Below are 11,978 nucleotides of genomic sequence, written 5' to 3' on the forward strand. Positions count from 1 at the left end.
GCAGCGTTTCACCATTCAACAGCAACATTACATCAAGACGAGAAAACTTTACCTTCCACAACTAAGAAAACATTCCACAGGCAACTACTAGAGCTAGCTAATGTCAGTGTCAGTAACTGTGTTTTTTTAAAAAATTAACAGGTTGACTGAATAATTAACGCTGATTTTCTCTAATTCTTGAAATATTAAGGATGATCCACAACCGTATGCAAGCCACCTTTGAAGTACAATGGCAAACAGGATGACTCAGGTGGCTACACAACCTGTTTGATATTAATCACTGGCTAAAGCAGACAACACTGATTAAAGGACACTGACATAATTAAGACCAGGCAACATAGATTTATGGAAGACATGCAATCAAAATATACTTTTGTAAGAGTAGAAATGTCATTGCTTCAGCAAGCAGATAAAATTTAACTTCTGCAGGACATTTCAATTCAATAAAATGTTAAAAAGGATAAAACCATTTAGAACCACACAAAAAGTCTCAAATCATCACAACCTAAGTTTTCCTCTCTTCTAAAGAATCTACAACAACCCAGCTCAGACAAATAAAAATTCTCAAAACCGAGTAAAACATAAGAAGCTATCTTCTACAGAGTCTGTAACACTAGCCATAAAACTTCCAAAACCGAAGGATGACAAACATGGATATGGCAAATAATGGAAATGACACATCAATAGTAGCACCATGAATTATTCAATGACTCAGTCCAGTACAGCAGGTTGCACTGAATAAGGCAAAGTCAAGAGACTCACAAGCAGAAAACACAGGTGATATATAAGAAATGCAAGACTGTTCTGGAAAAACACAGTTCTGAAACCATGCTGAGATTTATTATATTAATCAATTGAAAAAGAATATATGATACAACATTGACTAGAAGAGCTAACAAAAAACACTTAACCCAGGACAACAAAAATGCAGAGTAAATATACACCAAAATTTCACCACTAAAGGGATACGGTGTCCTTTCTGTTCCAAGAGGCAAAAGAGCTGAAAAATCAGGTATTCAAAAATTGACAGAATCTGACAGATATGCCCTACAGTGAGAAGAAAAAACACCAACATGCTAAAGCTCTATTTACTGAGCTTTGAGAAAAAATTAAGTTTCTTAGTCTGTAAACAGTCAGGTAAAAACATCAGAAGACCCAAGTTTATTCAGTGAAGGGACTGAAGCAAGACATTGGGAGATAATCAACAAAGTTACCTGGGTTTAGATCAATGTGAAAATATTTTCTAGTAAGTATTTTCTAGTTTAAACAGAAAATTAATCAGAGGAAAAAAAATCTCTTAGTCACATTATACAAGATGCCAGACAAGTCACAGGAGTCCCTTCTGGCTTACCAAACCCGATTCCTGATAAAGGCGTGAATTTTCCAAGGCCTATCTACCCACACACCAGAAAGTTTTTCCTAAGGGGGCAACGTCCAAACCATCCACTTCTCCAGAAACTACGCCTCTATTATTACACTTACATTTCTAGATCTCTTGAAGTCTTATAACCTCCCTGTGTCAAACCCTTGCCAAAGTATTTCAATCTCTTGGCAGTTTCTGAGCAGAAATTGTCCATGACTACCTCAAATGGCACTTCCAAAATGGCACTCCCCTGCTCACTGCACAGGTGCACCCAAAGCTTTATGGAGCACCCCAGCTCACAATATGCTGCACCCCGGTCAAGAAGGACAAATACAAGTAGCCCTTCAAGGGCAGAACTGACACAAGAGACTAACAAGACCTACACACCTAATAACCAAATCCAAGAAAAATTTAGAACATTAAGTAACACAACTCAAGATGTTCTCCTCCTTTCCTACCTACGACTGTCAACTTGGTGGTTGGATGTAGGCTGAAGAGCTTTCCACTTCTTGCTTCACCTGCACACAGCCAAATGTCATCGCTTTTCCCACTTCCCCCACCAGAACTCAGCATGACCTCCACCTTTATTACCAGACTGAGCCAAAGGCAGACACCAGCCATTAAGCTCCAAGCAGAGTCAGGGAACCACACCCTTGGCCTTGCCACTGGCTGAAACACAAATGCTTCTCATTCCAAATCCTATCTCAAATCCTGCCAGAGATCACTTTCCGGCTAAAAAAACAAAACATTTTCACATCTGTCTACCTTGTACATGGAAAACTTGCTGGTAGGTAACTGTTTCATCTGTGCCCTTCCACAAGGCATTACACATCAAGATGCCAAGTCTGTCTAGCTGCTCCCCAGCAGGGCCAGAAGCCAGCCTGTGAACACAAGGAAAACCCCACTGCACCACCTCTCTCCCACTCACCACACACATTATAGCCCATACATATTTTCAAAGTGGAAATGACTTTCAGACTATATTCACTGACAACAATCACTGAATTAAAAGATCTGGGTTGCTGAGAGCGTTCAGGGGTCCATTTTTAACATGTCATTTAAATAATTTAACCAGCTTCTTTGGGCTTGGATATTCTCTCCCTCCCCTCCCACCCTGTTCCTTAAAAGTTTCCTGCTCATGCAGTTCTGACACATCCTATACTTCAGGAAACAAACATTCAACAGTGAGTGTTTAATAAAATATTCTAACAGAGAATCAGGACGTCTATCAGACTGCATACTACATATGAACTACAATACTTTCAAACAGCATATCCATTTTTGCAGAATTTGCTAAAAAATTACTTATTTTGATCTAAGAACTGTATCTTTGTAAATTGACTTGTGCTGTTAGCCTGATCCTGGCCTTAGTACCCTTAAAACTTAGTGTTACAGAGAAAACACATGTGCAGATGATTCAGCATTAACTAAGCCTACCATAAAAGCTTCCACTGGTTTTAATGGTGGTTGAATGGGGCATCTGATTTATTAAGTCAAGTTATGAAATGTTTTTACATAAAAACCTTGCCATATGCTATTCCATGATCAGCCTCACTCACTTTCTGTCACACAGTCTAACACTGACGTCAGCCCTGCTTTGTGCAGGAGGCTGGAGCAGACAACCACCAAAGGCTCTTCCAACTAAATCATCCTCAGATTCTAACACACGTGGCTCAAAAAAAATCAGTTTAGCAACCCATTATTTGCCAGCCAAACCAACTCTTTGCCACGTGACATTCTGACTCTAAGGCTGAAGGCACACAAATTCAGCTATTCAGCTATCTATCATTACAAAACTTCACCCACAGTCATCTCTGCAGTGTCCAGATAGAGAGTATCTCTTGTTTCTTCCAGTCTGAACGGACACACCACCACACATGGATCCCACCTGCTTTCACCCACACTGATCTACAGCCTCTGAGTCTCCCAGTCACACAAGCCAGTACCTTTACCAAAAAACATAATAACAGAATGCAATTTACATTTATTGTCAGGAAGAGAAGGAACATAAAAGAAACTGTTTCATTGTAACCAGAACTGGAAACAGGTATTTCTCAACTGAATAAAAAGGATAAAATTTCAAGTAACAAAACAGTTCACAAACTGCAGTGCATCATGCTTACTTTCACTGGAATAATAACTATTTAACAGAACAAAAATATCTTTCTAACCAGTTTTTGTAACTGTATATGTAAGCTTGTTTATCTGTTTATAATGACAAACTACATAAACAAGCAGACCTACTAAAACCATCAAGTTAGTGATCTTTATTTCCCTAGATTTTTTTTAAACATATGGCCAAAGAGAGAATTATGATAATGCACTGTTTTACTAACTAACTGAGATGATCAAAAATTAGTAAGTGATCCAAAAAGCAGTCAACAACACAGTACTTTAAAACAATTCTATATATCCATCAAAATTTTTCACTGACCTACACACTCTACAACCTCTACACAGCTCATGGGATTCCTTCTGCTTTTCACTATAATCCTGAGGTCTACATATCCAGCTTCTATATAGTACAAGCTTTAAGGATTACAGGAGAGACTCACTCCTGAAAAAACACACTTTGATTACATGCTTGGGAAAAAACTCAGATGCATCAAAATAATTCTATGCATCCTTCCCATTAAGAAAAGAAGAGAGGCACAGAAAAATTTCAATGGCAGCCTAGTTTCCCATGCAGGCATCAAGCCACCTCTACAGTGTCTAAATTCAAGGAATGCTTAATCACCTTTAGAGGAAATGGAACGAAAGCCCTCCCTCTGCAAAAAAAGAGAAGTGGACACGTTTTGTAATCAACACACAGCGGCAATCTCAGCTCCTCGCAAAGCAACGCAAAGACCTCGGCCTGCGACAATCTCCAGCTGCCATCTGAGCTAAACAGAAAAAATAATGGCATTAACCATCCCCATGGTGAACTGGTTATATCCACACACACGAGCACCAGCCACGAGAGGGCCAGTGCTGTACAGACCTGGTCACTTAAAGCACTTAATTCTTCGGTCTACCCATAACTCAGGCACACCTTGAGCAAACTTGCCACGTTTTCTCACTTCTGGTGATTTTCAAGCCAGATCCTTTATGCAAACAAAAAAAATCTTCTGGATTTGAGAGCAAGAGATACAAGGAGAGGCTAAGCTGGGTGGGAAACTGACTTTGCTCCCAAAAGAGCAAACACCATCCCCCTGCAGCGTTTCACACACCTTGCATTTCAAATGTCACTCTATGAATTAAAATAAATTGATGAGAAAACCACACAAAGCAAGAGTCCCTTTCAAGGCAAATGCTTCCTCAGTAAACAAAGAAAAAGGTTTCTCCTCACCAAAGCATGCAATGGCTCTCTAGGAAGCTCTGTAGGGAGAAGGCTCCCTTGCTCTGCCCCATGGCTCTATCTATAATCATGAATTTTATATAGTTTATCTTCACTAATCTTTGAGCAGAAGCACTGAAGTAGAAAAAAAGAAAAATTAAGAAAACGTGCTAGGAAATGCTAGATTTTTTTTTTCTAAATCAGACTACGAGAGAGCTTAATACTGTACTTTAAAGAGTCCTAAGGAAGAACTTTAAAGACCTCAATGAAAGAATAATAAACATATATAGGGCAGTTACTTGAACTTGAAAGACCAGACAAAAGTTGGCAAAATGAAATTTCACATTCTCAGTAACTAAAATAAATAAATTAACAGAGAGGGCACAGATCATAGTACCCAGCTCATCTTCATCAGTTACTATAAACCAGTAACAATCAAAATAAATAAATTAACAGAGAGGCCAAAGGGGAAGGCACAGATCATAGTACCCAGCTCATCTTCATCAGTTACTATAAACCAGTGTTTTCCCTTCCAGGTTTAAGCAGAAAGATCTTTCAGCACAGAGAGGTACCAGCAAAGCCTTCAGCCACTCAGCTGTCCCAACAATTTATTCCATGGGACTCTGACATCTAAGGTTGTTTTTATTTTAATGAAGTACCTATAGATCTTAAACTGCTGATTTTTTTCTTACATTCAGGTATGAGGAACTCCAGTTTGTGACAGAACTTCATTGAAACAACTGGCCTTGGCAGAGAGATACTGTGGTGCTTAGTCTCAGTTCCTTAAAAAAACCCAAAACCTACTTCACATTTCCTTTTTACACAGGTTTTTTTCCTCAACTGAGGAGTGAAACAGTAAGGAAAAAATTAATTACAAAGCCCTCAACTGTCAATTTAAAGCATTTTTTTACTTACATAATCACAGGGATCATGGTTTTAGTTTGCTGTATGTTTTAGAAACACAAGCAAAAATGCAAACAGGAACACCTGAGGATATTTTACAATCCTCAAGGTCAACACCTGTAACAAAAGTTAAGAGTCCAGGTTTCCACTGTGGTATCAAATTTTTTTTAAGCACCCTGTGAAACAAATCATTGCTGCTCCAAAACCACATTACATTTTAGTTCTATGCTCCTGCTTAAAAACACAGGCTCAAGAAACCATTCAGAAAAAGGCCCCAAAAGAAATACAGCGACCAGGTGTCCCGAGGCACATTCCTGTACCCAGGGGCTGGGAGAGCCTGAGAAGCTCTTCAAACCATTCAACTCCAGTATTTTACCCACAATACTGTCAGATACTGAAGCAGTTGATCAAAGTCTCACATAAAAGGTGACAACTTCCAGGGCTAAAATTCTGCCTTCTCTATAATCCAGCAGACTATTAGACAGAAACTTTATTTTTATTAATCACACATTCATTCAGAAATTAACACCAACTGACTTGTGGAACCACGTGAACCTGGGGAGCAAAGCAGGTGCACAAGGGGCCATGGACACTCATCATTTCTGCTGGCACCCCCAGGATTAATTAGGTCACACATTTTCACACCAGCATCACCTAACTGCTCAAAGGAGACCTATCCAAATGCATGGCAAGAAAACCAACACCTCATATTATCTACTGCAATCACCACCCAATAACAAAACTTAAAAATACCAAAACCAAAGCTTTTGCTGGTGACAACTGCAAGCAATTTTGTTTACAAAGGTTTCCAACTATCACACTGTGTATCAACCAAATGCTCCATTCACAGAACAGCAAATTAATTTTTGTTTATTAGAGAGTTTCTTAAGAACAAAAGCAACCAGCAGAGTCATAAGAAAAAAAATTCACACGTACTTTCCAGGAACTTGCCCAAGTCAGCTCCTGAAGCAAGAAAATAAAATGTGCAGCAAGAAGTTAGAGGAATATAATCAGAATTCAAAAGTCCTTTCCCCGCCCACCCAAGCAAACAGATATTCAAGAATTACAGTAAAAGCGGCACACCACGAACGTTGAACTGAATGTTACTGGGGAAAACGTGGATTTTTATTCCAGAAGCACTACTCGGCAATACCTCCTTCTGGCCTACACCTTGTCCCAATTCAAAGTGCAATCACGGAGAACTGAAAGAGCCGCAAGTGCTCTGTTGACACTGAAACTACTCGTCTCGGATCAATACCAAACGTACACAATTCTGATCGATGCTTTCTTCAGCCTGCCAAGGCTCCTCCAGTCACACAGTGCCGGTCACCGCTGCTCCCAACACCCTGCCGCCTGCGCGGGGGAAGGCTCGGAGCTCCCTCCTTCCTCGGCCAGGGTAACCCGACAGGGCCGGGCGTGCTCGAAGCGGGGCTCACCGCGGCGCTGCCGCTGGGCTGGGAGGGGACGAGCGAGTTCACAAGGGTCAGTGCGAGGGGAGACGGCCCCGCAGGGCGGTGAGGAGCGGCGGGCGCCCCGCCGCCGCCTGACAAGTACCAAGGACCCGCACGGAGAGCTCAAGGCCCGCTCGCCCCAGCTCCAACGACCCCCGCAGAGGCCCATGGCGAGCGCGGGGGGGCCCTCCAGGCGCACCCCCCACCCCCCTGGGCGGCCTCGCCTCCCGGTTAGGCCGCGGGGCGCCTCAGTGCTGCGGCAGCCGAGGCGGACGGGAGCCGCCGGCAGGGCCGGTGGTCGGACGGGGCGCGCGGCGGCGGGGGCGTGGTGGGGGCGGCCGGGGCGGCGGCGGGGCCGGGCGGCGGCGGGACGGCGTTACCTGCGCTCCCGGGCGGAGAGTCCCTCACGGCCGCGGCGGCTCCTCAACCCAACAACACAAGATGGCGGGTGCGCCGCCACGCAGCGTCACGTGAGGGTGAGGCCACGCCCCCAGGCTCCGCCGCGGGACCCGGATGAAGCAGCGGCGCTTCCCGCCCACCCTCCGCGTGACGTCATCTCGGAGAGGGGCGGGCCTCCAGCGCCCCCTGCCGGACTCGCGAGCCCGCCGCAGCGCCACCCCCCCTTCCCCTCACAGCCCTGAGGGGAGATGGAGATGGAGAGGTGGCAGGACGGGGGGGGTCCCCGCGCCTCCCGCCCTGCCCGAACCCCCCGGTAATCAAATCACTGCGTCAGTTCCCCTTGCACTCGGCACTGGTAAGGCCACCCCTTGAGTCCTGTGTCCAGTTTTGGGGCTCTCAATTCGAGAAGGATATTCAGGGGCTGGAGCATGCCCAGAGAAGGGAACGGAGCTGGGGAAGGGTCAGCAGTCTGACGAGGAGCAGCTGAAGGAGCTGGGGGCGGGGCTCAGCCTGGAGAAAAGGAGGCTCAGGGGGGTCCTTCCTGCTCTCCACAACTCCCTGTGACAGGAGGATGCAGCCGGGGGCGTGGGCTCTACTCCCAAGGAACAGGACAGAACATGGCCTTAAGCTGCAGCAGGTGAAGTTTAGGTTGGACACTAGGAAGAAATTCTTCACAGAAAGGGTGATTAGACATTGGAAGGGGCTGTTAAGGGGGGTCGTGGAGTCAGTGTTTCAGGAAGTGTTCAAGGAACGCCTGGATGTGGCTCTCAGTGCCCTGGTCTGGTTGAGAAGGTTGGCATGAGTCACAGGTTGGACTCGATCTCAGAGCTCTTTTTCAGCCTGAATGATTCTGGGATTCTGCCACCCTCTCGCCACTGTCTCACGCACAGGCGGCCTCAGCAGCGCACTGTGGCTCCCAGCCTTATCTGTTTCTTCTGTGTGGTTCCATGAGGAAATTCAGCTTTATCAGTAGCCACAATAATCTCTGTGAGAAGCCACCGTGTGTGACCACTCACAGTGCTCAGGCACCGTGAGCTGGACCTGCTCTTGCCCGGGCACTGGAGGAGCCCTGAGGACACTTTGCCACTTCGTGGGAGTCACCCTGGGAGACAGCGGCAGCTGCTGTTGCTGCTGACAGAGATAGGGCATTAGATGATACATATTTTGACTCTTCTGATGGAAAAATCAGGAGCTCAAGGCAAAGTTTCTTCAGCTAAAAATACCAGTTTATTTTTAGTCCCCAAACCCATATTAGTACATGAGGCAGAATAGCCCCATGTGGTTCCTTCAGCGTAAAAAAACTATTCTTGGCTGTTACGCATTGCTGAAGGTATAACCGTTTTCAGCTGAAACAGTTTCACTCTAATCAGGATGTCAGCCACGACCCATGTAGCTTTCTCCATCCTCTTCTAGGTGAATAAATACTTGTCATTGTTACTGAATGACAGCCAAAAATGATGCAACAGTGAATACTAGTGATTCTTATGAGCTAATGGGTTGAAAGCCTGTAATTCTCGGGGCTTATTTTTAGCTGAGAGCTACATAGGACTACCTCACCCAAAAAAACTAGAATGGAATTTCTCCATTAGAAGGCTGGTATGGAAAAGCAAAGCTCCCTAGAAAAGGGCTGGCCTCTGATAAGCTGCATTCAATCCCCCTGGTTGTTGTCACACAGCTTGAGCCAATACTAATAATGATAAAGGGAGGGAGACAGTGCTGCATTTCAAGCTGTCAGTGAGAACTTCCAATTTAATTGCAGAAGCAGCTGTGCCTTGTTATTCTATTTATCAAATGTGAGTTTGAGCACTCAAAAATATTTTCACATGCTCTAAAACAACCTTTATCTGAGATGGAAGATGTTTAGCACTTGTGGAAATTTTTTTATCCCAGTTAGCACAAACATTATATTACTGAGACCAAAAAAAAAAAAATTCAAATTCAAGAAGCATCTGAAACATTCCTCATCTGCAGAACTTGGCATTTCTGTAAAATACCTCAAGGAAACTCAGATGACAATCTTTTGGTAATAGCAGATGCATCTTAAATCTTCTACAACTCATTCAAGCAGAACAGAGAGAAGCTCATGAAAATTCAAGACTGTACCCGTGCGGTAAAATTCCTGCATGGCTCAATGACAGGACGTCAGCTGATGTTGTGTAGGTGTGAAATCACCCCAGCAGCCAGTCTGGGTACCAAGGGCATGATGTACTTCAGAGCCCTGGATTACTGTGCCAATTCATTCACACTGTTAAAAACCCAAGTGCAGGGAAGTGGCATTCCCAATATACTATAAATTTTCCTTACTAACCCCTTGTTTTCACCCATTGTGGCTTGGAGGCAAGAGCCTGCCTCCCTCAGTACACTGGTAGAGCTATGAAAACAGAGCACAGCTTTGAAATGATAAATAATGATCACAAAGCAGCCCAGAAGGATATGTCACAGTCATGTTTCCCCTTGCCACTGCTGCATTTTGTTACTTGGAAAAGTGGCTGCCCTGTTTGTTGAAATAACCAGGGATTTTGTCTGGGAAGAGTCAATATGTTCTCAGCAGCCTCTGTTTTCCATGTCCTCGTTTGTCACATCCCTAAAAATAATGAAAACAGCAGCAAAGCAGGCAAACATCCAACTGCAGCTTTTAAAGTCAGTCACTTCAATGCATCTGTCACCTCAGGTGGCTTGTGCTGAAAGACAGAATACCACAAACAAGCTGCTACTTCTGCAACACTCAATTACTTTTAGATGTCTTGGGTTTATTTGGACACTCCCATAAGGTTAAAATGTTATTTTGTCACCTTAATCCTCACAGATAAACCCTGAACCTTGAGCCAGGAAGAGCTTGAGCACACCATTTCTCTTTCTCTCCACTGTGACCACACTGAGCTCTTTAGGTGAGAGTTCCTGCTGCCATAGGCTGTCCCCTGCAGCCAACAGCAATGACTGTGACAGGAGCATCCTTGAGAAATCCGCTGCAATGTGAGCATCCAGACAGGCTGAACCCACCCTCGGTGCCAGATGAAGCGCTAGCGACTCCTCTATTGTGCTTTGCCTACTCTGGGGGAAGTAACGTTTTTGTTAAACAAAACCCCTTCAGGGATCAAGGACTACCTGAAGTTTCCATTCCAGATGAATGACTTGAGGCAAGTATTTGTCCCTTCTGAGAAAGACCACTAAGCACAACAGGTTTTGCATCAAGCTCCTCCACTCGCCATCAGCGACTTAAGAGTCACTTGTGGCATGTCAGAAATACCAGAGAGGCATTAATGTACCAGCGGGCATCACCAAAGAGAGCTGGGATTGCCAGGACCTTTGAGAGCCACCTGTGGTGACATCAGGCATAAAAGGACAAAGCATAAAGGATTGGAATAGATAAATTACAGGTAAATACGATTAAGTGTTTTCACATGGTTTTAGGTGGGAGATACAGCTAGACAACTTCTCTTTAGTACTTCTGCATAACCTAATGACATGGTTATCTAATCCAGTAATTCCCAGTAAAACAGAACAATTTAGAAAGCAATTAATTTCCCAATGTCCATTTTTGTAAAGCTAATTTCGAAACACACATTGCTGCAATTTCCAAATAAATGCACATCCAAAAGCAGTTATTGTTCACTGCACTGAATACAGGTCTCAACTAGCAGCACCCGTTTGAATTGAACAAAACCATAGACAATGCTCATTTCCTTTCTGAAACTTGTCAGCTGGAGTTGACTCAATTCTGTTAAAATAAAACCACTGGAAAGCCTATTTCCACCTTCTTCTCCTGCAGCCCTGGGCTCCTTACCCAGCTGCATGTGCAAAGCAGCACAACTCAGCAGTACTTGCTATGCTGTAAAGAAATTAAAAAAAAAAAAAAACAACAACAACAAACAAAAATCGAGAGCTGCAGCGTCACAATTTTCCTGGGGAAACAGAGACTAAGGAACTGATTTTACCTGACCTCTGAGACCCGAGGAATCACAAACACAGTGAATGGATTGGCACAGAGCAGAGCTGCATGGGATAAAATATTTATGGCTTCCATTTCATCACTGGACCTGAAACAAGGCATGGTTAAACCTCTTCCTGAGCCCCCTCCTCAGTGTGGCCATGCAGCAAAGCTTAGCAGATCAGCAACTGCAGAAACAAACTGCTTGGAGACATTTTCAGATGTCCATGTGTTTTTCTTTTTTCTCCCTTAATAAAGGCAGAAGCAGGAAATGCAAAGGGAATTCCAGCTGAAGCAACCTGCCCAGCTCCCAGCTGGGGCACTACAGGGGCTGAGACAGAGGCTGTTTTAAGATAAGGAAAGGCTGACAACCTTCAGATGTCAACATTTAGCAGTAGGCAGTATTTCAAGTATTTACACAGCCAAGTCCCTTTCTGAGGGAATGCAAACATTAGGGCTTTTTACACCAGAACTGCTGTGCAGAAGAGGAAGTGTTATCAAGAAGGGGTTGAACACTTCCCCCACTCATCCAAGTCAGGATGCCAAGCTCTGGGGATTACTATTATAATTTGTGAAAAATGCTATAGTCAAAGACCTGAAATAAGCCACAGACAAGAC

General features: G+C 44.0%; 1 protein-coding gene across 3 annotated transcripts in view; it reads right to left on the bottom strand.

Annotated features, from left to right (window-relative positions):
• Positions 1–7,514, bottom strand: part of GIGYF2 (GRB10 interacting GYF protein 2) — a 75,577-nt gene extending 68,063 nt beyond the window's left edge. Inside the window, exons 1-2 of one of the 3 annotated variants that reach the window (XM_041414354.1) lie at positions 6,850–7,514; positions 6,519–6,545 (exon numbers count right to left, since the gene is read on the bottom strand). The gene's annotated coding sequence lies outside the window, so the exon portion shown is untranslated. The remainder of the gene's footprint in view (positions 1–6,518; positions 6,546–6,849) is intronic. The other 2 variants (XM_041414353.1, XM_041414355.1) reach the window with 2 other exon arrangements.
• Between the last annotated feature and the right edge of the window lie 4,464 nt (positions 7,515–11,978).

Source organism: Onychostruthus taczanowskii, unplaced genomic scaffold, assembly GCF_017590055.1.
Source record: "Onychostruthus taczanowskii isolate IOZ18803 unplaced genomic scaffold, ASM1759005v1 scaffold45, whole genome shotgun sequence".
In the NCBI taxonomy this organism is placed as follows: Eukaryota; Metazoa; Chordata; class Aves; order Passeriformes; family Passeridae; genus Onychostruthus; species Onychostruthus taczanowskii.